We start from the raw sequence: 27894 nt of genomic DNA, 5'->3' as shown, positions 1-27894 counted from the left end.
TATCCTACAAGGGACTGCAGAGCACTTAAATTAGACCACCCCTGAGAGTCCCGTTGTGCTTCTGCTTCTTTTTCTATAATCTCAAAATAAGGATAAAACAGTCTCTTCTTTTGATACCATACTTAGGTAAAATGGGGTGGAGATTTAACTTCCTATTCATATCCTACATATCAAATCACAGTGTGCTATTGCATCTTCGTAGCTTATGAAGGAGTTGAGGTTCTGTTACTGTTGCCCGAAGCCATCCCCATCTTTATTCTGTTTCAGAGTGACTGGTAGGTAGAAAGTTTTTTTGCTTGATGACAGCCATATCATTAGAGCTACTACTTAGCTTGCTTCTGAAGTGTCACGAGCGTACACGCATGCACGTGCACACACATGCACATGTGTGTACACACACTCAACAGCCTCACAAGGAGTTTAACAGCCACAGATGCTTTTTCCTGACTGGAGCTGGAAGTTTGAAAGGCAGCTGAATTTGCTAATGTTTGTGCTTTGATATAGAGTGTGAGAAATGTTGATGAGGCATGAGGCAGAACAGCTTGCTCTATTGCTGCTGTATTGACTCTGCAGTGCTGACAGTAGTTTAAAAAATGGCATTTGTACATAAGCTTAGTTAATATATAGAACTTAGAAGACAGCTGGGAGCAGCTATGGGCAATGACCATGGTCTCTCTCTGTATGTCTCCCTTTCTCTCCATTTTTAATAGAGTTACTTCCCTGCCCAGAACTACACCTTAATTTTCAATCACTTTACTATTACTAGGAAAGGCTGACATTTTGGGAACATGTGTACAGTATGAATATGGAAGTGCCCGTGCTTTGTCATACAAGCAGTCTGCAATGAAGTCATAGTTATTTTCATGGTGACATTTTTGTGTAAAGTATAAAATGCTGTGTTCTTCTTGCTGGAGGAGGAGTCCGTAGCGTGGCTCAGCTGGGATCTTTTAAAATCGAAGGCCCACTGGAAGGGCTGTGCTATCTTGGCTCCCCACGAAATAGTTCTGTGTCTTCTCCCCTGAACTTGCCTGAAAAAACCTCTGCGATATTGGGAAACTGTTTTAACAGCCATTGCTTTTATTCTGTCTTGCTGTGCTTGGCCTCTCCACTGTGTGTTGTGGAGGGAGAACAGATAACTCTACCAACACCAGCCCAATGCTATTAGAAACATGGCTACATGTGACACGGCAAAGACCAACCTGGTGTGTTCCCCTGCTCTGATCTGAGGACCCACCATCCTCCCGGTACTCTTGCAGTCCAGTCCACATTCACTCTCATACTACTGAGCTGCTTTCTCACATCCAGAAGCTGTGCTAGCAGTTCAGGAGCGAGTCCTCTTGGTTCCTTCGCAGACCTTGTTGGCCATGCTGCTAGAGCAGGGAAAAGCCTGGCTACAACACTGCCCACAGCTGTGAATTGCTGTGATGTTTCTCAGCACATGGAGAAAACTGTGGCTTCCAGCTGGAGTGAGGAGTTGTAGAATGAGCAACAGATAACTTGCATTCTGTTGAAAAACTAAGAGTCGTTGTCAGACTCCCTGTGGTGGTGATTGGTTTCCATTCTTCCAACTTACGTTGTCAGAAAAAGAGCAAGATGCACTAAGAGAGCAGATGAGGAAAGCAGCTTGTTGTGTTGTGCTCTGTGGGCTGCCTAGGCCAGCTTTTTATGTGTTTTGAGTTCATTTATGGAAATGATTCCATTATATTTGTGTTCTCCTCAATGACAATTTACTGCAGCTTTCAACAGGAGGATGCTGAGTAGTCAAAGCAGCTGTATCTTTAATTGGGAAGAGACAATTCCTTGTTAGGTTAAGATCTGGGAGAACAAGTGGCCTCTCCTGAACATTCATTTCTCTGTATCCAAGTTGTCTTTATTTTCTGTGAGCGATTTTCAGATAATTTTCTGAACTAATGGTTGCAGACAATGTTGGTGGGACCGGCTGGTGGACTAGCATTAATGAGCAGCCTTTTCCCCTGGTAATCCCATGGACTTCATTGTGCAAATGTGTTTTAAGAGAAAGAGTTCTCCCACGAAGACTAGGGTGCTTGCTGTGGAGTACTTAAGTCTGTCCTTAAACAATGCACATGGGTGATTTGGGTTTTTTTTAGTCTTACAGTATTCTTCTTTGTGTTTTCCATGTTGAGCATGCATCAGCCCTCCGAAGCAGGTGCCACATACCTGTGGAATCAGTGAAAGAGTATCTGTGTTTCTCTCTCCATTGCAATTCTGAAAACAAAACAACAACAAAGACAGCCACAGCCTCATTATTATTTCATTATAACTTCTAACATGAGGAGATCAAGCAATTTTCACCTTTTTGAATGTCATTCTCTGACTGGCGGTGGGAAGAGACCAACTGTGGCTATGTGTGAATGCAAATTTCTGGGCACGCTGTGCAAGGGCACTGGTGAGTTTCAGGCTGTTGGAATGCTTTTTTTTCTTTCTCTCTCTCCCCTTTCCTTTTCTTTTCTTTTCTTTTTTTTTTCTTTTTGGTGGACTAGTAAGTTATTAGGATGTGGACTTGTCAAACAGGCCTGCCAGGTTTTCAGCAGTCATCCCAAGTGGACTGCCTAAAAAAGGTCTGGCACTGTATCACATGGAATGACCAATGATATGTCATATATTTTTAATGGGCAAAATGTTTTAATAAACATTCTGTCTCCTAAAACACTGGATTTTAAAATAGGTTTTAGCCTTGAGCTGTGTAGCTACCCAGCTGTGAATTTTATAAGGCAACAATCTCCACATCATTAGATGTTATGACTTATACTCCAGCTACTGCAATAGTAACTATTTTCACACATTTAAAAAAGTTTCAAATAACAATGAAAGGAGGCATGGCTCTACTTTGAAGGTTTTCTCAACCCAAATTAACTCTATAGAATTATGAAGACAGGCATTTGTTGTCTTTTCATGAGCTACATGTTTCTGTTTATTCATCACGTGCTGATATTTGTGCCTGACCACTTTAGTCATGTAGCCTGATAATTTTGAAAAGCAAAATTATTTTTGTATCCATATGGTTCTTGTATCTTCAGCCAGTCCAATTTCAGCTGAAATGTTGCATGATGAGGCAGAGTAGAAACAAGCTTGATCTTTGTAGCTGTATTGGTTCAAAGGAAAAGCTATGGGTATTTTCTGGGTTACAACAGTTAGCTTGCTTTATGCAGAGGCATGTGGGACCAAACCTAAAGTAGAAAGATCACTAGTGGCCCCTCTTTGGGCAACCCAACTTCTTCCTCTACCCTCCTCTTTTTGCTATTTGTTGAGGGGGAACAAAGCAAAGGATTTTTTTTTCCCTCCAAGAAAAAAAATTATTTAAATTTGCAACTAGAGCATTTATTTAACTTACTAAAAATCACCTTTTTCCAAACAAAAGACATTCAGTTACCATTTCAATATTCATTCAAAAATTGTGCAAGAAGCAATTCTTTTACTAGCTTATAACGTTCTTAAAGCTCTAAAACAAGGCTACAGACTTTCTGTCCTTTTTGTATAGAGCAGAAAGAGAAACACAAACTTGGCTTGAAGAATCTGACCAGATGCAATTGCAGAGGAGCATTAATCTTTTACAGGGTGCATAATTCCATCTAATGTCAGTGCTGTCAACTAATTGATCAACTGTATGTATGTAACTATATTTAGCAATATAGTTGCATAAGGTCAAGTTTTTCTTTTAATGTTGGTAAAAGGTAATTACATTTCTAGCAGGAAAGGATTTCAGAAAGAAACCTTTTATTATTGGTCACTTTTTTTTTTTTTTTTTTTTTTTTTAACTAGCAATTAGAAATTAGATTTTCCTTTCAGATTGGGTATGTCTCAGTTTTTGTTGACTACCTGGAGACTGAAAAGAAAGCAAATATGAAAGGGGGAACTTCTCATGAAGCATTAAATTCTCTTCAAGGGACTCAAATCCACAGCCACTCTATAGCAACTTTAGGGGATGAGGCCCCAGAGGGAGCACGGTTGCCGATCTCTATTATTAAGTAAATAGCAGTTGCTCAATATGATCAGGCTCATGTGAAGAAACTGACCTCCAGGTCAGTGTCTCAAAGACACTAAAGAAAACACCTAAAAGAAATAAAACGCAGAGAGCCTTCAACAGAAGTTTGAAAGTTTCTTGTTCAGGTCCACCATTCCTCATCCTTCTTGCATTTAGGTGGATGCTAGACTTTCTTTCCAAGATCAGTATGATTGCTTCATAGATTTGGCATTTTCTATTTCAGTGATGACCAGAGGTCAAACAGATTGGGGATCCTGAGTGCTAGTTGCTATAAAGGCAAATGGCAAACAATGTGTTGTTTCTGTTCCACGGTGTTTTAAGCCTAAAAAAACAGCCACAGCAAGAACAGAAGAACAGATAGGGTAGAAGGCATAAGCAACAAAGTAACTGAATGAGCGCTCTGCTCAGGAAGGGACCATGTAGGCTTTAGTTCTGCCGATGGTCTTGTGTGGCCCTTGGCAGAGGAATGAAAATGACTTTGCCTTACACTGCAGTGCAGTGGAAGATTGTTCGCAATAGTGTGCCCAGACTTGCCTGTTATTTTCCAGTTCTTTACAGGTAATTGCAGTTTCTTGTATTTCAGAGCTGATGTCTATACATCTAGAGCTGTAACGCGTCATGTTCTCTAAAGCTCTTACTGGGTCTGCAGAGCCTCTCACCGAGGCTGTGCAGTCTCGTCACATTAATTCCTGAGAGTGCTTAGCACTTTGTAGGACTGCGTTTGGTGTTGACTGGTGTAAAGCTTTCCTGCGGGTTCTCTCTTACGATCCCTGTTTGTTGCCACTAGCCAGGTTTTACTGAGTCCTGTATCACTGCCCTCCCCGTTCCTCACGTGATGCCGGTAAGTAGCAGCCAGCTATCTGGCAAATAAATCTGCTTCCTTTTAGATGAAAACATGAGTCAGGTATGTTGCTGCTTGTTTTTGCTTTGATGACTATGTCTATTAGACAGTGATTTCCAGCACATAACTCTTACTGCTGTCACCCATCATAAACTCCATTCCCACAGGACTGACAAAGTTGTGTAGTGCTTCAGAGCAATGTGGCCTTTCTGTGGCAGGAGGGTATTCCTGCCTATGCCACCTTGCCTCTCTCAATTCCCCTAGAGCTTGGGCCTGGATTGCTGCCCACTTTAGCGTAGCATCACATCAAGGGCTACTGCGGTTGATGTGAGAGCAAAGGAACCCGCGGCCGAGCAGCGAGCGGGCAGTGTCTGGAGGGAAGGCTGTGCTTTCATTTCTGCTGTGTCATTGCTGGAGCCCACTTGGGCGTGGAAGTGCAGAAGGATGGGACACCCCACCAGCTGAGACAGATAGTGACCTCCTCCTGGGTCTCTTTGTATGGTCAAACACCCTCATGAGTTAAAGAAAGCCATTTGATCGTGAAGACAAGGGCAAAGGGACCTCATGTTTTGGTAAGTATTCATGAGACACTGTCTTTTCCTCCCCAGCACATAAAGTAGGGATGGGTGAATAACTCCTTCCCTGGAGGAGGAAGAGCTGTACAAGTGCCTCCCTTATCTTCTGTTTTATGATGCACGAGTACCTGAATTCAGGGTGCAACCAGGGTGGCATATGTTTCCTCGTGTGCCGTTTTGATACCAAGAACGGAGCACTGCAAGCCATAGCACAATATTTGCACAGCCTGTGCATGGATTCAGTTAAGTCTTGAAAGACTTTGTGGGTTATGACATTCCCCTAAATGTGCTGAGCTTTCTTTAACCTTTCATAAAACATTGTGATCTTTATGGACTGTATCATATTGTGCAGTAATGTGCTTTATTGTCCACAGAATAAGCTTTTCTTAAAGATAATTGGAAAGCTGGAAATGGCTGCTATCGGCTGATTTTTTTTTTAATACATTATTTCTGAAATGGGCCTGGTGTAATAATGACCCTATCTGTTCAAGATTTAAGATTTGTCTTGGCAGAGAAAATTGATCCATTTCACCTTTGTCTAATGGAAATTTTTATCTGGGATTATCTGTTTATGTAAATGAATGTTCCTCTGAAAAGAGAACTTGAGGGGGCTGTAAATCTCAGTGACACTTTAGTTTCATGGGGGGAAAATTGGAAAGGATTCTAGTATTTATCTGCCTGAAATTGGTTATAAAAACAAAATTATCTTCATGTACCTGCTGCATCTGATGTTTCCTGGAATTTCATTACCTTTTTGAATAATGCGATGTTACACTCTATATGGGATTCTCTCTGATTAGCCCCGAAATTGTTGGGGGGTTGCTTCCTAGCATTATAATTATCAGGAGAAGGCAGCCTGTTTGGGGCAGTGGGATTCTGATTCAGTGTCCTAATGGGTACCAATTAGCACAACCACATTATTCATAGAGCTTCGTGTAGAGCGTAGAAAATACACCACATTTCTTTTTCCCGCTTTAGATTTTTTTTTTTTTAACTGAGGAGTGAATGTAATTATAAGGAAAAATGTCTTTGGCTAATCAGCTTTTGTTTACAGTGTACAGAGCAGGATTGAGAATGTAACATTTAAAGTAATTTTTTAAGCATCATCCTTAAAATCAGTTTCACTCTTAAAAAGACAGACTAGATATATTTGCTGAATTTCCTCTTGAGACAGAGATGACACAGAACAGAGCAGGTGAGATCCTCACTGCGGTAGCCATGCCGAAACACAAAATTTAGTTTGTGCGCTGGCAGTGAACACAGTTGCCTAAGACTGCTGCTGTAAATACACTCCGTTTTCTGGTGCTTGGTGGGACTGACAAAGAATAAAAAGATAAACTTATTTTTAACCTATTATTGAATTTAAAAAATAAGCTGTACAAGAAGGTGCAAGCTTTTTTAATTTGATTTTAAAATTAAACAAGCTTAAAACCTCATGTATTTTCCCATTAAAGCAAAGCTACTTTATATGTAAAAAGCTACTTTGTCGTTGTCATCTTTGGCAAACCAAATGAGATTTCAATAGTATAATGACATGATACTGTCAATAGTACATACCAGGAGGGAGCAGAAAAGCACATACGAGACATAAACATGCATTTAACACATGAAACTCTTGTTGCTATGACTTGCAATCAAATCTTGCTGCTTTTCTGGAGTGGAGGAAAAAGCAGTTTCTATCTTTTAGCCATGAAAGAGTTAGCATGTACTTCAATGTGCACTTGAAGCTGTAGAAGATTGCCCCGTATATCCAAAGCTAATTAAGTGGCTTAATTTTCAAATGTCGTTGAGAGCTTCTGGTAACTCAGAACCTTTAAAAAACAACCTACCTACCTAGATACCTACGTAAAAGATAGGAGCCTAACTTCAGATACTCTCCATGCAGCTCTTCCCTGGTGGATTTCAACAGGAGTTTAATGAAGGGGGGATTTCCCCTCTGCCATTAGCAGTCTTGGCTGTAATTGATGCTAGATTGAGGTGCAATGTGACTTTTTTTCCAACAGTCCAGCTTAGCACAGCAGTTAAAACTTAGAGTAAAATCAACATTTACCCATGGCTTTCACTCTGCGGTATCTGGCAGATCTCACTTGAATCTTTCATGCCTTAGTGTTGGTTTATTTTATGCCTACAAAACTTCGAGGAAGGAAGGTTCCCTCGTCAAGTTCTTTATGTGTGTGAGTTTCTGCTTCATGTTTCAAGCAGTCTGCTAGAAATATAAATTATTACCAGCTCATTAAGTCTGAAATAAATCAAGTGGAAGATTACAAAACTCCATGGATTACAGTGCACACAACTCGAAGTAGAAGTGTATGATTAAAAACAAAATGATCTTCATTTTTATTATGGAATAATAGTTCTGGGTCTGGCTGAGAAGGTATGGGAGATGTATTTTCTGGGCTGGATCATTGTAAATTGAATCTCATTAAGGATGCTCAAGATGGCTCTCTACAAGCATGGGACTCTTCTGAGAGTATGGACTAAGAAATGGTGAAGGAAAAGAAATACGTTTTGGAATTAATATGTGATAGTCGCATGAAACTCATAGCACAGTAGAGAAGTGGCATCCTACCTTGAGAAGTAGACACAGAGATCACTGCAAATTCAGCCTCCTCTAGAGTGGAAGAGGAACAAGCATGTGGCAAAGCACGGCTGGTCCTAGAAAATACTTTGTCTAAAGGGAACTGCCACGGGAACAAAATATGTGGCACAGCCTCACCTATTAAACTAGACGGTGAATGGGTAGTCTGCCTAACCCAACAGGTCTTACGAAGGCTGCTGTAGACTCCTATGGTTAGATGGGTCTAGACTGCAGCGTTTTTTTTTTTTTCTCTCTACTGGGCTTGGTGCCTCTTAGCTGAAACACAGCAAGTAGAATTAGTGTGTCAAAGTCACCTGTGACCTCCCTAGTGTTCCTTCCCTGGCACTGAAGCATTTGGATACTTCAGTCCCAAGCATTGCAGAAGAATCCTAATAGGTTCAGAGGCCCTAATATGCTGAATCTCTGTTCACATGTGTGACTACAAAGGCAAAGCATTTCAGGCTCATGTAGGAGCTTTGCTCCAAGTTCAGGGCTTCCAAGACTTTGCTTTGCTTTGTCTCTATTTACATGTAAATGCATGTCTAGTTCTTTGCAGAACTGGAGCCATGGATAGGCTCTGAATCCTTATTTGTTTTATTTAAAATTAGTAATGATAATAATGAAAAAAAATGCTTAGGCAGAAGCCCTGAGTCTTGAGAATAGTTTGGTTGACAACTGTAACTACCCAGCATAAAATATTAACATAGAGATTATTTAAATCCTAGTTTCAGGAGGAGAAGTTTGGAAGTGTGTATATGGGTAAATGTGTATTTACAGCAAATCTTTATTTAAAATAAACTTTTCTATTTAGCTTGTTTCCCCCGGTTTTGTTTCAGTTTCAGTAGAGCTGAAGCAAAATAAAACCAGATGAGTGGTGAAGCAGGCGTTTTGTATTGTATGCATCTCACTATGTGTAGGCATCCTAGAATAACAAAATAGTATGTTAGGCATGGAGGAATGTGATATGAGATAGACACTTTGCATCACAGATAAAATTAGAGCTTGATTTCGCTGCTCATTCCACCAGATTATTCAGGCCTTGTCAGGTATACTCAGATTTGGTTAAACCTTATCAGTCCTCACAATGCAGAGAAAATGAGAGTATTTTACAAAGTGTGGAAGCAAGCATATTAAACACTGAAGTAAAAATGAAGGTAACGTGTTTAAAAACTCAATGGGATATTTTTCCTGGTGTCCCACACTAAATGTATGACTGTGTTTAAATGCTAGTTTTATGTTATGCTTCATGTGTGAGCCTGAACTGGAGAAGTATTTTTTGCCAGCATAGAGTAAACAGTATTGCAAATTCAGAATTTGGGTTTCCCTTCAACTGATTTTAATGTCCACCTGGTTTCTGTAGCAGGATACAGTAAAGCTACATTTCTGTTTCTCTTCTCTGCAACCCCAAAGATGGTTACACACAATGAAGAAAGGAAGAAAAAAAAAGTGGACCATCTGTAGATGCAGATGGGGATTTGTGGACGGTGTACAAGTTGCAGTCACTGAGTAAGCAGAGATGCCCAAAATATGTCATCCAAATTGACCAATCAGGCTGGTAAGAGGAACATTAGCCTGTTTGGATACATAGTCGAACAAGCCCTCCCCAGCAACTGTGCAGCTCACGCAGGCAGTCAGACACTCAATCAGGTCATCATTCCGGCTCAGCAGCTGGAAATCAGCCAATTTTACCTGTCAGCTTGGTTGAAATGTCCTAAAACTAGCAAGCTTCATTTTGTTTTTGTAGATGATGTTACAAGAAACGTCTGCTTTTCCTTTTTTTTTTTTCTTTTTTTTTTTAGGGGTCATGCAAGATCTTTTGACATATTGGTATGCTCTGAAGGATAGTTTGAGTACGAAGTGTTGTGGTGATGCTACAGAAATTGAATGGACTGTGTTGTGTTTGGCCAAATGACAGCTAGATCTATTTCAATTACATGGATTTCTTTTCCGTTCTAAAAGAGAACAAAATGCCCAGAACCTTGCATTTGTTGGGGAATTAGGTTCCTAGGGTAAAGATAGTCTATTTCTGTTCTCTTCTTGATAAAAGATTGATTTGAATTGGAAGATGTAAGTGTTCGTCTACACCAGAATGGCTAAATGTTCTGACCTTATTAGATGTCAGTTAACCTTGTTTGACCTCACTTAAAAAAAAAAAAAAACTCATCAAGCCCGGTCTGTTTTCTACAGAAGGTTTGGATTTCTATCAGGGTTGTTCCAGGTACGTGTGGTCCTGCCTCAGGGAAGGGGAAGATCCTTACATGGTTCTGCAGCACTGAGAAAGTGGTTTTGGCAATGCTTTCTCTCAAAACAGTTTTGATGAGTGCTGAAGGAGCATGACAGTTCCCTGCATACTTGGGGACATAGCTAGTAGCAGTGAGATGAAAATCAGAACAGGAAGAGAGAAATTGAATAGGAGAAGGGGACTTAGCCCTTGGAATATGAGTTCCCAATACGAGGAGAATCTCACTGAGAGCAGTGAGTCCGTGGAGTCGTCCTAGTGATTAGGAAGAGGTGTTACGCCTGGACCTTTTCCAACCTGGACAATACTCCAGGAAACTTCCTGTAAGGATCAGACCCATGCCGCAAGAGCGTGAGCATTCATAGTTTAATACAGCTTTTGTGCCAATAATGGTTTGTGCTTATGTAAAAGAGACGAATGCATTCACTTCCGTGGAAGTCGCTGGATGTTAAACTGACAGGACAGAAGGTGGGCCAGGGCTTTAACGTGCAGAGAGCACTGTCCGAGGTTGTCCGTCAGTCGCTGTGTCAGCATATGTACTAGCTTGTCAACACGAGCCAAATCTGATCGCAGCCCCGCCAGCCCTACAGTTGGGCAGCTAAATGTGCTTCAGTGGATTAACTGACTTACATCAGCATAAATGAGACCACAGTTTTTCTAAGTATGTCGTAAAGCACAGTGAATTGTACAGCTAGTCCAGTACGTTATTCGTTGCCAAGGTTTTTAGGGTGTCTGAATATGTGTCATCTTTCCTCGTGAATTCCTGAGCTCTTAAAAAAAAAAAAAAAAGAAAAAAAGAAAAAAAAGAAAAAAAAGTGGACATGAGGATGGAAGGATCGGGGGGGGGAGGAATAGAACTGATTTTGCTGTTTTTTTCTTAGAAGTAATAGGCTGGAATTTGCCAAGTGCAACTGTGAAGGAACATGAAGGGGAGTTTTGCCCACAGGCTTGAGCTCCTTCCAAGCAACTTTTCTTCAGACTGGGGTCCAGATTCAGATATTGCTTACTGCTGTTGAAGTGCTCCTGGGATTTTCAGCTCTAGAGTAACAGACAGCCCAGCCCAGCTCTTTACATGACGTGCTGTGACTGTACTTTGGCATACTGCATTTGTTTGCCTGAATGTCTAAAGCCGGTTCATAATTCAGAGAGGGCAGTTGTGACCATGGCACTCTCCACAGTTCAGCCTTGCAAGCAATTTCCCCATTTGTATTTCATGCCACTTTTCCTTTTAAATGAGCCTGGTGTTTTGTGAGCTGTAAAGAATCTCCCGGTCTGCTTCTGCAGGACTACAGAGCAACAAGCCTCCTTGTAATACCTTTCAGGATGGCTCCGCTTGTAATAATTGTGTCACTAAAAGTACTCCCTTTTACTTGGGAGAGCATAGTCCATCTCACAAATCATCCAGATAAGAAGAACCATATCCACAGCAGGTAGCATTTTTAATGTATCGAATTTTCTCTGGCAGCTGGCAGTTTTAAAATAAGGCCCACTCTTCATTCTCTTGCAGGAGATGATACAAAAAGCTAGTGCATGTTACTGGTTGGCTCCGGTGTTCCACTGCAGAAGTGGCTGCATTTCTGTGCTTAGAATAGCGAGTGCAGCCCAGAGTCTGTCAAAACTTTATCCTTAGGTAACTAAGGATACTAGTAGAACTAGCGGTAAAAGGAGAGCCTTGGCTCCCACTGTACTTGGTAAACTATGTCGTGTTGACAGTATGTTTGGTTATATTCATGTGTAGTTTATTGCCTGTTAACTAAGAACACCGAAAATGCAAGGGCCACCACTGAAACATGTAGCAGGGTTGTCAGGTGGTTTTCTTCTCACCTTAGGGAGTATTTTATGCGTGAGACATAAGAGACTGATAGCAGTAGGGTCGCGCTGCCTGGGTTGGTGCATCACTCCTGATCTTCTGGTCCAGTAGGGAGACAATGGCAGAGAAGTGAAGGGAGTGATGAAGGGCACACAGTGGGAGTCGGTGGCAGAGCAGTACTTGACCCCTGGCGCTCTCAATTCACTGCAGCAACTTTTTGCTTTCATGGAGATTTTGCTGTCTTTGTGGAACCCGCACAGAGACTCAAGAGAGTTGTCACAGAGCTGCCTGAGACCCCCCTTGGATGGCACCTTAACCCAGCTGCAGTTTAGCCTTTCTGTTCCTTCCTGGCTCGCTGACTCAAAGTGGAGGTTCTTCCTCCCAAACCCACTGAAACCATTAAGCATCTTCACTGGCTCTCTCTAGTCTTTGGCTCTGGGCCCTTTTTTGCGTTCAGTGAAAGCCTGTAGAGGAATACCGAAGCCAGCAGGCTGCATCGGTTTCTCAGTGTTGTTCTCCCCTCCCACTCTTTCCTTCTCCTTTGCTACTCCCTCCACCTTCTCTGACTCTGTGCTTTCTCCCTGCTTCCTCCTAATCCCTCCTCCTCTCCCCCCCCCCCAAACAAAGTCTTAGGTTCTTCCTGCTTGTAATTTGTCGCTAATCAGCTGTCAGTGTTGGAGCAATGATGAGAGGTTCATCTCTTGCTGAGGGTAATGGCCTTAAAAGTCACAGAGTCAATGTCAATGGGATCGCTCCAATTCAATCAGAGACCTGAATGAGAAATGGCCCCCGCTGACATTAGCGCTCATTTTGAGCCCAAGCATCTGGGCCCTAGTAAATAACCATCAGTGGGTGGGTCCGGGGGACAGGTCATTAGCCCCACGAAAAATAAATATCGTTTCCCTTGATGGCTGCGAGTAATTTAGCTCAGACGAGGAAATTTCACCCTAGATTAAGTATGATGAGCCAATATCAGTCAGAGGAGGCCAAACAGTGAGAGCTTGATGAGATAGAGGGAAATTTATATGCAGCTGGCTGAATGCAAGATGAGTTTAAAGAAATGATGTACTCTTCCACTCTTTAGCCATGTGCAATGCCAGGCAGCATGTCTCCTGCAACTCACGCCCCCCTCCCTACACTCTAGGCCCCCCTCTGGCCTGTGGGCACACGTTTGTGCACTGCACAGCCCGTACACCGTCATTCCCACCCCCCCCTTCACCAGCATAACCCTTTGCTTTCAAAAAACTGGCTCTTGCGCTGACAGTTTTCACACGTAACGCTTTGGAATCTGAGCAGCAGCAGCAAGCAGCTTCAGGAGAGGAGCTTGCCATGTCCACAGGCTTCCACACAAGTCACAGCCGTGGCCAGACCTGTCTGTCTGAAAACAGTAAGAGGGGCTTACTTGCTCTGGAGGCCCTCAAGGCCTGTTGCCCACTCCCCTTCTCTTAAACAAATAGCGTAATAAGCTTCCTGCTGTATCTTTGTTCTGCCTGCTTTCTCTTAGTTACTTATTTATCCCATCAGTCTAATCCATGATATGCTAGATGGACATTAATTCCCTCCCCCGCCCCTTTTTATTGGGAGCACATGTTGGGAATCATATTTTACGTTTCCTGGAAACAGCGAGCAGGAAGCTCGTCTCTCCTTCATTGGCCCAGCAATACCTCCCTAAAGCTGTGGCTGGAGGCTGGGGCCTGTTCCCCAGGTGTGCTCTGACTACAAATCAGGCACACTGTGGCAGCCAACTTGCCTCTTCTTGGTATGGATTTTGGGAAGGACTCCATGGAGGTCTGGGACGGGAGTGTGGGATGAACACAGTAAGCTGGAATGCCAAAAGAGAACCAAAGCAGGCCAAGAGCAGATGAAAATCAGTGGAAACTGTGAGGAGAAGCAGGTAATTCAAACATAGAGGTGAAGGAGGGAACTGCCAAGGGAAGGAAGCAAGAGACCTTTGCTACAACCAGTGCATGCTTTGGCTGGTTCTTGGGAGGCCAGTTTTTCAGGGTTAGAACAGGAACAGAACAGAAATCAGCCAGAAAGTTCTGGTCCAAAGCCAGGTTGCTTTGTCCTTTATTTCTGCCTAGCTGGTGCATTTCCTTGTGCCTGAATATTTATCGTGTTTTGCTCATGTTCTCTGTTGCCCCCTGTAAAATATGTCAGCCACAGAAGACCAGGCAGTTAGTGGCTTTGACAGAGACAAAAAGGGTAGAAGTCTGCTGGGGATGCAGGGTGGGTGTTTTTTTTTTGTTTTGGTTTGGTTTTGTTACAGAATTGACTCAGAAGACAGACACTTCTTTCTGTCAACTCACCAATTTGCACATTGTTCTTCGTGTAATGACAAAGCACGTTTATGCTGTGAATCTGCTCCGTCATTGTGTTTGAGTTCACCACGAGCAAGTTCCAGCAGGTCACTGAGTATTCAGCAGCAGGTGCATATCGGTTATGGGGGTTATGTTTTTAAGAAACAGTGCTTCATATGCAAGTGTTCCTATACATGTCAGCATTTTTTTAATGTAGAGTACAGTAAAAGAGCAATTACCTATGTAAAGATTCTGACCTACGGAATCACTGTTAAATGCTGGGCCTTCCTATTGTGCTGAAGGGTTATCCAAAGTATGAAGAACAAGAAACTGAAGTTCCCGAATAAATGTATTAGGCATTTAATATTTCACCCAGCCTAACAATATCTCACCAGCATCTCTGAAAGATTCCTGTGAGTTATACACTGTGCAGGTATGGTCATTAGATCTATGCCAATTTACTCAAAAGAAGCTCTGGCCAAGATAGAGGGTCTGAGGCCGAAGAAAACAGAAGTGAAAAGAAAAGCTTTTGCACAGATACATCTCCTGTTTCCAACCATCTTGGTTTTGAACGGCTGTTGAATTATGTCTTCAGTGCCCAGGAGCTACAGCAATGTTGGCCCGTTTATGGGGCTGTGGAGTGTCCCTGGGACCAGCTTTGTGTTCAGCAGTCGTGGATAACACTAGTGTTCAGTAGGAACCAATGTCGTCTTCTGCTTTTGCATATACCCCTCCACAAGCTCGCCTCTCTCCTCAGCTCTGAGTTGCACGTCAGGCTTCTCTTGGCACCCAGAGATGAAGATTTCCTTGTGCTTTCCGGAAGGGTGGCAGATTGGCTCCCCACCTGCAGGGTAACAGTGGAGGTGGCAGCACACAGCCCATGGGAGGATGCTCACATTCTCTTTCTGATCTCTAATTTAGAGCTGGAATCAGTGAGGCATACTGGAAAGCTGTGTAAAAGAAAAGAGGACATATTTGACCTTTGTCTGGTTTTACAAGGAGAACGTTTGGGCAGGTGTGCTGCTTATTCATGTCCCAGCCTCTTGGAGGACGCTCACCAGCTTTACACCTCTGCATTTTTATCGTGTCATTTATATCTCGTGGTTTGTCACAAGTTTTAACTGTTCATCATTTGAAGCTGGAAGGCCCAATGTATGAATGTCAGATGTTTATATAATGCATTTCATGCAGAGCAGTGTAGAAGTCAGTTTTATCTTAGCTGGCTGTATGTCCTATTCTTTCTTCTTTTGTTTCTGCCAGATTGCTCTGAAGTGGGATGTTCCAGCTCGTATATACCATCTTATGCCTACTGGATTTTTAAGGATGTTTACATACATGCACAGCCTTGATAGCGCTGGCATAAAATTACATTCTTAACAATTGAAGGAGTGTGCTTGTTTCACACTCACATACGTGTCCTAGAATTGTTTCAGTGAAACTGGTTTAGATGTGAGCACGTGGCTAAAATGAAATGCCAAGTTAACTAAATTGAACTGTTTCCTAGGCCTGTATCAGGCTCTCTGTGGAGAATGATTGTAATGTGTTTAGTTTCTTAGTTTATTTCATGGATTATAACATACTGTATTTTGGTAAAATTGGAATCAATGAGTTCATAGTATTTCATGTTTCAAGAAGTAAACAGGTCTTAGCTTTTTATCCTATAATCAAGGTAAAATCTATCTGTATGTATGTTTAAATATTGGAAATTCCCAAAGGATGGACATTCTGAATTTTCACCTTTTCTGCTTCATTCCTAGTGGTGCAGTATTGTGGGCTGAAAAGAGGGGCTGCTCAAAGGAGAAGGAGTGGACCTGATTGCTTCCTCCAGGTGCAGCAGTACAGCTAAAGGACATAGGTAAGTCGACTGACCTGGTACCTGTTTTTAGAAGTACAGACATCCTTATATCCTCCTATCAATAAATGGAGCTGACAAATCAGCTCCAGAACATATTTTGTAGAGCACGTGGCTTTAACCTACTGAGATCATTGTTAATGCAGTGAATGTGAGCTTCTGTTCTGTCTAATACTTGTGTTCTAAGTTCTCTGCTCAGGTGTTTTGGACTTGTCCTGGTCTTAATGTGGCAGGGCTGTGAGTCCTACTGCTACCACAATTAAAAAAGCAGTAATAATAAAAAAAAAATCAAGAGGAACAGTAGGATAGGGGAGTATTTCCTTCAGGATATAGCTTTTGTTCTAGTATGTTTTTCTTTCAAACTTTCAAATGATCAGCCCCCCTTACAAGCAGAGGGAGACTTTGCAAGTAGCATGCCTGTCTACTGCAGGCCTGTTTGTGTATCTCACCTAGGACTCACTGGAGAGAGACAGTCCCATTCGCCATGGCGTTTAACAGACAAACTTCTCCGAGTGCTGAAAGGGCTTTTTACACGGTAACTTTTCCCCTCTTTCCTCCTTGCTTTGAGAAAGATCAGTTAGCAGGACTCCTTGAGCCTGAGCATAGATTCCTTTGGAGCAGGAAGATGTGTTTAAAAATGTTAGCAGCAACTGTATTTGCGTCTGAGTGTCAGCATCTGAGATGTTCATAGTTATATGGCAAATCCGGCAGTAAGAAGCATGCGTACAGCGTTGTGGAGATCAGTGGAGATGCAGTGGGGGTAGAGAGATGAATCTGTTGGCTCTTAACTGGGCCAAAATTGCACTTCCTATGCAACAGGCCTTACAAAACTGAATTCTGAGTTCTTTGCTGCGTTTTCGTACAACGAATGGACTTTTATTTGGAATTGCCTTCTGCTGGGCTATTTCAGTTGAATTTTTTTTCTTCTTTTGTGTTATATACAGCATGCCCTGGTGGGTAATACGGGCTAAATTCTGGCCTAAGCAAAGCAGGTGTAAAGTTAGCAGAGTTACAGCCACTTAGGTAAACCGTGACTTTGGACCTGTGCCTGCTCTGCTCACTTGCCAAAGCAGAATTTGCAATTTTTCTGTGTTTTTTTTTTTCTTCCTCAGTCTGTGATAAATGTCATTTGCTATGATGTAGTATCTGTCTCCTGATCTCTTGTGTTGGTACACAAGCAAATTGATGAACAAACCATTGACAAAGTCCTGATGCTGGAATGGGCGATGATGAATTGGTGGCCATTACAGCAGGTATTGTGTGCGTTCTACCAGCTGACACTGAACTTCCCTTCTAATGCCAGTTGCCTTCTATCATCTGGTAAACGGATTGGACGCAGGCTTCTCCCAATTAAGGCCCGTGAGGTCATATATTTCCTAATTAGAGGCTAGCCCATTGTGTCTAAATGTGACAGACATGTGCTTGGAAAATTGCTTTTAATGCCTAAATAAACATGATGATCTGAATGGCAGATTTGAATTGTAATTGGAAGTGCTCAGCCTCTTGAATTTTGCACTGACTTTCTGTTAACCACTTGTACTGCCGACCACCCTCATCTGAGGATGCTTTGTTCTTGGCATAGTAATGCTAATACATCACATGTGGCCCTCACTTCTCACTTTCCCACTGATTCCCTTTCCGGGAATCAGTGTTTTACAAAACATATGCAGCAAGATCACACAATGGAGAGAAATACAGTCCCCTTAGCACAGGAGAAAAGGAGAGTGAAAAGAGAGACAAACCAAGTCTGTACCAAGAGCAAGAGTGAATGAGCGAGGAGATCTAGAACAATGCAAGTACCATGCAGGAAGGTCAAATGGAGATACTCAGAATACTGCTAATAAATCGCAAGTGATGCCAGCACCCTCCAGGCTGGGAGATGTCTGTCTCCACGTGGGCAAGTTTTGCTCCCAGTTACTTGGGGAGAAATCTGAACTATTTCCAGACAGACAAAAAGAGTCGCTCTGAATTCAGACCGTGAGCATAATGTTGACCTCCTGTGCTAAAACTGAAGAATAGAGAATAAGATCTGTGTTGATACTCAGGAAAAAGTCTTCTGGGGGTATACGTATGTTAAAGAATACACTTACGCTGGACCAGAGGGAATTTAAGCGTTACGTTTTATGTAACGTCAAAGGCAAAATGCACAGCTTCCCAGGCAGCTTGCTGTTGCTTGAATATGTATTAGTTTCTGCGAGTAATGTTCCCTGCAGGATTTTCTAAACTGGCTAAATCCTGGCTTGTGGCTTTTCCAGTGATTTGTAATGGCTGGCAATATTCAGTGTTCACTAACAGCCACAAATGCATACTGTATCTGGCCATGCTCTGCTTCTGCTCCATTTGTTCCCTAGGGCTAAGTCTATGTCTGAAGGTTTGGGTTTGAATAAGACAACTGGGAATACCCATGGAACCGAAAATCCCCCTAATGGTGTCCAGAATGGATGGCGACATTGCAGAATGAATATGGTGAAGACCATAACTGCAACTCGTTCTCCAGCTCTTGTGAGCTCAGGTCCTGATTCAGCCAGCTGCTTTGATGTGCGCCAGGGTTTAGTGTGATTGCTTGCACGCTTGAAGTTGGACCTCTAATAATGTGCCCCATTAATGTGTAGCCTGAATCATTTACATCAATTTAGTTTCACATCCAGCCAAGTTGTGAAACATTTGCTTGAAGAAGGCTTGGGGTCTTGTTGGGTTCATCCAAACCAGGGAACTGGAGTCTTTCCCAGCTGCCAGATACAGGCTTGTGCGCTGTCCAGATATATATTGGAAGGGGAACCGAATGTGCATCTATCTTCTGCCCTGATTTTCCAGGAACAACTCGAACACAGACAGGGACTTCAACAGAATTGCACTGGTACTGTGAATGAAACATGAGCAGAAGGATTTTGTCGTAGCAGGACAGTGGAAAGTTTAGGGGTTTAAAAATGAGAAATAGCTGAAAACCCGGTGTTTCTCTCAAGCCAATGCCCTGTAACAAAATGAGGGCATACAGAAGAAGTGACTTTTTTTTTTTTTTAATCTTCCTTTCCAAGGGATGCTAAGATCTGAAAAGGCTTAGACTAGCAGGACAGGTAATGACTGTGGCATATGTTACTCATTTCAGTGTCAGATTTTTATCTTGGCCTCCATTACTGCACCCTCTCTGATGGGTGCAGATATTTGTTGGCTTTAAAATGACATGTAATCTAATAAAGCCTTCTCTTATTCAGAACAAGCAAAGTAAGCAGCTTTCCCATCCGAGTGTCAAGGAGAGGACATGACGTTTCAGAAATGCCTCGTTATCCTATCACTGGTGTTGGGAGAACAGACTGGTAATTAACAGAACTGTAGAGCGTGTTCTGATCAGTGAGTGGGGAGGTGATGTTTTTAATTCAGTGGAGGAGGTAGTAGGTATGGTGAAATATGGTGAAATGAAGAATGGTCTCTAAGTTAGTTCAGGCAAGGAATATCGCTTGGTCTATTGGAAATGCTGTGGAGAGGTAGGGTCTGATGGATCCTGTTTTAACATGCCCTGGTATAATGGCAACAGCATAAGTATGTGCATAACTTTTAAGATTGCAAGCAGCTCTTTTCAAATGGGTGCTTGAGGTTATATGCTGCCGTAAACACCCTGCTGGTCTGAGACTTATCTTGACAGGTATTTTCCTGTAGAATAGATCAGCGTATTTGCTTTGCGCTTTGCTGCTAGAATTCCTTAATGCTGCCTGAACAGAGAGTACCGTTCTCCTGCCCCGTTGTAGATATGAGCCCTTTGATGCAGGGCCAAAACAATTCCCTTTGCAAACTGTATTTTATCTTTTGAACTGATGAGTGTCAGACTTGCGATGGTGTCAAGACAGATGTGAAGTGCTTGGGGCTTGCAGTAATATATCGTGCCTTGTTGTTTTATGTTGATAGCTCACCAGTACAATTTACATCAGCTATTCTTTTCTACCTTGAACTGTAAGGTACAGCAGCTGTTGACTTTATATTTATGGCGCTGTAACTGTTTAAGCTATGCTTTTAAGAAGCATACACATATTTCACGGCACTCTGCGTCCTCTTGGACGCTGCTCGATAGAGCAATCTCATGGATTGGTCACAAGATACGCTGCAAAAAATAGCTAGGATGAGAGAGTGAGAAAAGGGGTCAACTCTGAAGATTTGGCATAAATTGCTGTTGAAGTAAAAGGTACAAAGTCAGACATGCCTGCAGAATGTGGTCTGAGAAATTACAGTGCCAGAAAGTGGCCCAATAGCAATTGCCTTTGTATGGAGAGATCTCCTTCAACACGAGGAATAGGCTTTGGATCATTTGTTCGTCTGTTTATTTGTTCAAGTGCAAAAAAATAGTCTTTGGCTTCGCATGGATTTGTATCTAGTGGTTACATGCAGTGGGTGCCTGAGAATGTACAATTTCTGATGGCATTTTTTCCTGTCCTGGGGCATTTCAAAGATAGCCTTCCTGCGTGTATGCGTGCACTCCTGAGTGTAATGCTCAGGACTGCTAAACATTCCTGAGTGATGTTTAACAAGCTGGGGTGCCCATTCTGCAACCTTTCTCTCATTTGAAGTTTTCGCACTATTTTTCCTCTACAGCCCAACACCTATTTTCAACACTTGCAGGAGCATAACTACCTTAAAGAACTTCAGTCAGATTTGGTTACAGTGGACTAATATGCCCCCAAAATAATGGAGAAGTGGAAGATGCACAGCCTGAATGTTTTTGTCATTTATTTTTCCTATGGGAAAATAGGATAAAAGTTAAAAATGTGAGCAAAAGCATAGGGGCTTTTGTAGTGAAGTTGAGTGTAAGCTTAAATATGTAGTTGAATCTGAGCCTTGTATCAGGTGTGCTGAAGCATGAAATGAAGCCTTTATTACCCCAAGATGTGTGTGCTACATACTGACATGGGAGAAGGATTGTTTGTTGCAACTCTGCAGAGGATTTCTGTCCTTTGCAAATGATGTGCAATCAGCACTGTTTATTTGGCGTAAGATACAGACATTAGAGGGAAGAAAAGGTCTTGCCAGTAAGGGCTTCATTCCTAGGGTGTACATTTAATGGCATCAAACAGTCCATTTTAAATGACCTGGCTAATGTAGGCATGGCATTTTCTGGGAGACAAGGGATGCACAGGCAGCCAGAATAACAGCTTTGATCTCTCTCTAACTTTTTGTAAGGTTAAGTAAATGCCAGGCAAATGAAAGATGCCAGAAAGCTCTCTTCCTGAAGGATGAAGCAGAAAACTCTGAGCAAGCAGGTACTTCTGTCTATATGGGGGTGTACTTCTGTAACAGGAATGAAAGGCAGGTTTCCTTGAGGACACTGGAACTGAGTCTTTTGCTCTGTTGCAGACTGCTTGTGTGAAATTGGATTAATCGCTTAGGTCAAAATCCTCAGAGGTGTGTACACTTTTAACTCCCAAGTGATTTTCTGTGGGATACAGAGGCTGAAATATCTTTGACAAGCTAGTTCTTATTCTCTTTGGCTTCACTGCCACAGTTTTCCCCGCCATACTCTAAATGTACCCAGGCAAACCTGCTCCCAGTCCTCCAATGGATTTGCTATCTGAGAGAGTTGTGTTTTCCTTTCTCACTGGGGTATTGGGAGGATAAACATAGTAAAGATTGCAAAGCACTCGCTTAGTATAGAGGTCATATAACTACCTAATGTGGATAAACTGCTTTTCTGCACATGTGTCTGGTATGGAAAAGCATTATTTGTCTGGCAGCATCCTCTAAGCACTGAGAGCTCTGTCTGGGCTTCACTTGGGGCCTTAGCCTGATTACTGCCGGCCCTGCAGCCTTCAGCTAGCTTATGCCCACTCTAATCTACCTGCTAGCACATTTCCTCACCAGAATTTATTTGCTGTGGTCTGAATCCACCGTCTCCTCTACTGCACTGGATGTAGAAGGCTTCTTTATATCTTTGCAGCCACAAGGCACCAGTGTACAAAAGCAAGCTTGTGGCTCGAATTCACTGTTTCTTTTCAGTGCAGATGGTTACTCTGAGCCCCACTTGACCTCTCAAGTACAGGCTCTAGACTCAGAAGCAGGAAATAGCAGGCTATGTCTTCTCCTTTGCAACAAACTGTGAAGAGCTTCAGCAGGAGGGCTTGGCTTCAGGGAGAGGCAGTATATTGGAACACATTGCAAAAAAACACTTCATGCAAGAAAATGTTCGTAAGTAAATGAAGTACTCTCTTCTTCTGCCTGTAGGTGAAACTTGCTTTCCAGCAAGGTTGGAGAGCCCAAAGATCCCTGCTGAAGAAATGAGAAGAACTTCCTCAGGTGTTTTGTGGAAAATTATTTGTTCATGGTGGTCCCTTCTCCTGGAGTGTGTGCGGTGGGAATCCCTGGTGCTTTTCACTCTGCCTTCGTTGCCCCTTTTGAGTCTGTCCTTGAGAGCCCTTACTTGGGCAATGTGATGGTGAATGCAACTTGGCGTGACTGTTTCACTCTTCACAGGCAGATGCCAATGGAAAGGATAATGCTTGCACCTCTGTTGGACTAAATGATGGAAGCAAACAGCTAGAGATTGAAGTTTTAGCAGTTAAGGCAAAACTTTGCCTACATGATACAGCAGACCCCTGTGCAGGGAGTTGAGATAAGCTGTGCATATATTCTTGCAGTGCTGTATGTGTGTAAGCCTGGACTCATTGACCTGGAGCCTGCCCACGCAGTGGCAGATCAGCCCTTATAGACAAAACCATCACTGAGTGAATGCTAGAGGAGGGTCTAACTCATGTTAATTCTAACTAATTAGTATGAGGGTCAGTCTTTAAGTTTAGTACTCACTGTTTTGTTTCCCTGTTTTCTCTTATAATGGGTCTATTCTTTACTAAATGCTTTCATATAGAAGTAAATAAGCCTGTCTTATATTTATTACCCTTTGCACATGTGTGTGTATGTGTTATTTGTTCTGTACCTATTTTAGTATCCCTACAGTATATGTGAAGTTTACTCTTGCTTTCCTGAGAAGTGATTTCAAAAAGCCAATACCAAGTTAAACTACACCATAGAATCAAAGAATCAGAGTTGTAAGGACAAAAGAATCAGGAAAAGACGCTTATAACCAATGAAAATGAGTGCCGAGATGCTCTTGAGTATCAGAGAGATTGTGACTTTGTCATACTTCTGGCATCTGGAAAACCAGAATGAAGTCAACAATTGTGAAATGTCCTCAAGCAGCATAAGATTGCATGGCCATTTGATGTTACTTTTTCTTCTTTTTCTCTTTTTTTGACTCTTTTCAAGTCACAAAATGTATTAGTGCCGAAGGTGGCCCTTAAAAAAAGATTATCTCCTAGGCACTGTTATATATTTCAGCTCAGGCTTTATAAAATTATAAAATGTGCTTGCTGATGTAAGCAGCTGGGAATGGATTTCTGTTTGTGTCTTTTCTATCTGGTATCCTCCTGGCACAGTTTTGGATCCCGCATTATCTGCAGTCCCTTCGTTTGCTTGAGGATCCTGAAAGAGCAGCTGTTCAGACTGACAAATCTTAATCAACTCATTGTTTTGAAAATGATAGGTCAGAGTATGCTTTCAGTTTTAGAGCATATAGTTCCAGCAACATCATAATGATTTGTAAAAACTGGAGTCTGAAAGGTTTCATTGTACCTGTGAGCCCCAGATTTGTCCGTTTTTTTCCTCTAAACCTTCAGGCTGGATTCTGGAATCGATGCATACTTTCTGCTACCACTGTTTCTGCTGTAGTCCCTGGGATAAGTTTTTGCCTAAGTAGGTACTACATAAAATCTGAGGGCTTCATCATTTGGCCCTACAGAAAGCAACTTTCTTGAAATGTGGGTTATCAAACATAGAACTCAACAGCCAGTATACAGAAAAGCATACTGTAGAAGTCAGAAGATTTAAAATAAGGCAATCTTAAATTTAAAGTGTTGCTGTCAGCAAGATAGTATGGTAATGGTATCTGCATGTGTCAGATCTAGGATGAAAATACCTATCTCCTGAATATCACAGTCCAATGCAAAGGCAATCATCCTGTTTTTGAGATGATGGCATTTTAATCAATTGGAAAAAGCAGCTTGAACTGGCAAAATTCCTCTTCTTTCTTCTCCTTTTTTTCTCCCATTTTTAGCGCTCGTTTAATGCATTTAAAGCTGTGGCCAGAAAGATTTTGCACAGAGCAGTTCCAGCAATATTCTCTCCAGAACTGAGACAGTCTCCGTTCTTTATTTCTGCCAGCAGCAAATTTTTAGGAGTGATTTATAAAGTCCCAGGCCTGGGGGCTTTGTAATGGAAATGCTGACAGACCCTTAACTGTAGCATTGTGAAATGCAATGCTGTAATACAATGAATAATATTCATGAATCTGCCATAATGCTGGATATTATCACTCATTACCATTGTAAGAAAGGGGTGATTAAACTAATAGTTACTGAGAGACATTTCTGGTGACAGGAGGCAATGATTAGAATGAACTGACTTCAATATACATTTAGAACTGGGAATAATGGGATGTGGCAGAAAGCCAATAAGTGAACATGGCCCACAGCTCTGATCAATGAATTACTTTTTTTCCGCTTTACAGCAGTACATGGTGTTTAATGAAAAATCAATAGCCCCCTGTAATTCAAAACCGTAATCAATCGTTTGACCTGAAGCTTTCCCTTTTTTTTTCCTTTTTTCCTTTTCCTCCTCCTCTCCTAGGGAAGATGTCTTAGGCTGATGACACAGTTCAGCTGCAAAACGTAATTCTTGACAAGCCTCACGGAAGGAACCTGAAACAGGTCTGCTGCAATTTACACCAGCTGCTCTGTGTGTGTGTATATATACATACATATACATACGTACATATACATATATACATATATATATACACACACACACACACACATATATACATATACATATATATAAGACCTGGAGAAGATCTACGGTGTATGTTGCTGCAGCCTCACCATCCTTCTGCTTCAGCCAACAGGCAAAGGTGAAATGAAAACTCTGTGTTTCTACTTACCCCTTGTATCTCTTGCTATGTGAGGGGTTTTGCTGCAGTCAGTCCCTTCAGATCCAGCTTGAGGGTGTTTGTGGCCTTACCCGAGTTCAGAGTAGTTGTCCCTTTTCTTCAGGCTGCAGCCACTCATGCAGCTCAGAGTCATGAAATGTTTTTGCTGTCCAGGCAGCTGCCTTTCCTGCCTGTATGAAAGACAGCCTGGCTCTGCCCCTGCCTATTACCACCACCTTCTAGTTATTAGACCAGCCCTCCAGAGAAATCTGCTCGGATGTGTCCTAAGTCACTTCAGAGCTGCAGATGATGGCTCGTAGGTGTAACACTGACAGGTGCTTAAACTGCTGAGTGGGTCAGAAAAGGTGAGGCCAACTCTTTTCTTCCCACTAACCTGTTTTTTTTTCACTCTCTCCTCCTCTCCTCCTCCCAGATTAAACTGGGCAAAGCATCGTGTGGATTCTGGATTGTGTTGTCCAGAGCCACTAGAGAAACATCATCCCTAGCTGTAAGAAGATGGGAGGTTAGAAGTTAGCACCACAGTGACACGTGTAGGGCAGCTCCAGATGCATTCTGAAGTAATGGGCAGGAGAACCCTGCTAAGATGGTTGTTTTGCTGTGAACAGCAATGGGAGCACTAAGGGAGACTAAGGAAAGTCAAGGTCACGGAGTACTTCTGTGTCATAACTGGAAAATTCCAAGTTCAGTGATACTGCAAGTGCCCTACTGTTACTAGAAAGTAAACTAGGAAATACTTGGGCAAACTAGATCCTTTGGATTCAGTGGGGCTCTGTCAGTTGACCCTTGGATCTGATCTCTTAAACCTGTTTTATACAGTGTGAATTAATACAGCTTTGTTCTGAGCAAAGCAATGGAGGCACGAGTGAGATAAAATTAATGTACTTGAATACTTTTCTCTCAGAAAATTCTGTTGCATACTACAGGAAGAAGTTTTCTGACTAAATTCTGACTAAACAGTTTTCTGCTGTGAAGCTGAAGAATTGCTGCTACTGTAATCATTAATGTTATCTACAAAGTGTCTTACTGGGCTACGCTTACAGCAGGTGTGATGCTGGGCTTATGTGCAGTTGCTCCTGATTTGCACAAGCCGGAATAATAATATCTGGTGTATCTCAGCAGCACATTCTTCAAATGAATACAGAAGCTAATTAGCAGCATTTCCAGTAATTATCAAAAGATAACTTCTTTCTATTAATCAGTAATAAGACCTTACTCTCAGCATGTATGCAGAAAGGATGGTTTTGGAGAGCTAAGGTTTCCTTTGTAGCTACTGGAGGTTTTTCTTCTTCTTCTTCTTCTTTTTTTTTTTTTTTTTTTTTTTTTTTCAGTCTTGCTGCCTGCTTGCTGGGTTCTTGCTGTAGTCCTACTACCAACTACCAGAATCAAACATCATCTCCTAGGAAGAAGATTAGGCACTGACAACAGCAAAGACCTGGTGCTGTGGATTGTTCCTAACAGCCTGTTCTTGACTGTTTTCTTCAGTCTGCTTCTAGATGCATTGCTGATAAAACGTCACCCTTTTCCCTTTTAAGCCAGCTCACAAATAGGAAAGTTTTTGCTTAAAACTTAAACTTGAAGATATCATCTCAGTATGTCATTTTTGTCTCTCTTGTACCCTTGACTAAGTAGGTTTTCCTTTGAGGCCTTACGAAGACAAATGGGTTAAACTAAAATTTTAAGCTTGTCTTCCCAGTTCCTCACCCCCCCCCTCGCTATTTGTTGTAGCGCATGAGAAGGAGAGAGCAAGCATGTCTCTTGGGTTTGACGGCTCCCTTCTGCTTCTCCGTCTTCTGTGGCCGCTGCTTCTGCTGCTTTGCCTGTTAGCTGAATGGCTGATTTGCTGGCACAGAGACAACTCCGGTCCCTTGGCGGGAGGCTGAGCGCACACAGTATTGCCAAGCAACACTTTCCCATGGATTGTGCATGCCACAACTCTTGCTTGTGTGTCGTGTGCTGCAGTGTTCTTATTTTATTTTCCATCCAGTGAAAGTGCATACGTATCGAGATATGGGAAGGAGTAGGCAGCAATGAGATCTTAGTTGACTGGGGGAAAATACTATGGTGGAAGGACCAGGTTTCCTCAGGGACAGTCAGAAAAGCATATATATTTTGCTCTGTTTAAGAGCTTCGAATGGAAGCTGGATTGCAACAGAATAGTGCATGTCATAGCTGCTACCTTGCCTGTGTCTGTCTCTTATGACAGCATTGATTGCTTCCTAGTCCACTAATACACTGGAACAGTACCTGTCATGCACTCTGCGAACCTCAGCTGGACATAGCAGGTATGGCCCTGGAGGCAGACTTACCTCAGCTGAAAATGAGGTACTTTGAGGTTTTTCCCCGCACTGATTTAGGTTCCAGTTCTTTCACATTCTTTCTTTCAGCAGTGCTTTGCTGTAAATGAAGGATACTCCCTGTGCAACATTTTACTGACCCATTTGCTTTGAAACCTCAGATCCTGGTTTGAGGAAAAGCTCCTCATATTTACAGATTGCTCTGAGAGGCATTGGTGGGGGAGAAAGGGTTTTGCTGGAAGTTGGGTCAAAGGAGGCTGTCCTTGCAAGACTTCATAACAAACAGGCTCCATGTGGAAAACCAAAAGGTAGAGAAGTCCCCTTTATGTACCAGTGCCCTATGCATTTCTTATCTGTTCTGTCCTCATATGGAAAGTAAGTCCCACACTGCAGGTGCTTCCTTGGCGTTAGACCTTGCTCTC

General features: G+C 42.3%; 1 long non-coding RNA gene across 1 annotated transcript in view; it reads left to right on the top strand.

Annotated features, from left to right (window-relative positions):
- LOC134140220 (uncharacterized) overlaps positions 1 to 27894 on the top strand; it is a 59054-nt gene that overhangs the window by 8745 nt on the left and 22415 nt on the right. Inside the window, exon 3 of the long non-coding RNA XR_009958353.1 lies at positions 16104 to 16201. This is a non-coding gene — a long non-coding RNA (uncharacterized LOC134140220). The remainder of the gene's footprint in view (positions 1 to 16103; positions 16202 to 27894) is intronic.

The sequence above is a fragment of the Rhea pennata genome, chromosome 4 (genome assembly GCF_028389875.1).
Source record: "Rhea pennata isolate bPtePen1 chromosome 4, bPtePen1.pri, whole genome shotgun sequence".
Taxonomy (NCBI): domain Eukaryota; kingdom Metazoa; phylum Chordata; class Aves; order Rheiformes; family Rheidae; genus Rhea; species Rhea pennata.
This window is presented reverse-complemented; position numbering and strand designations above follow the sequence as displayed.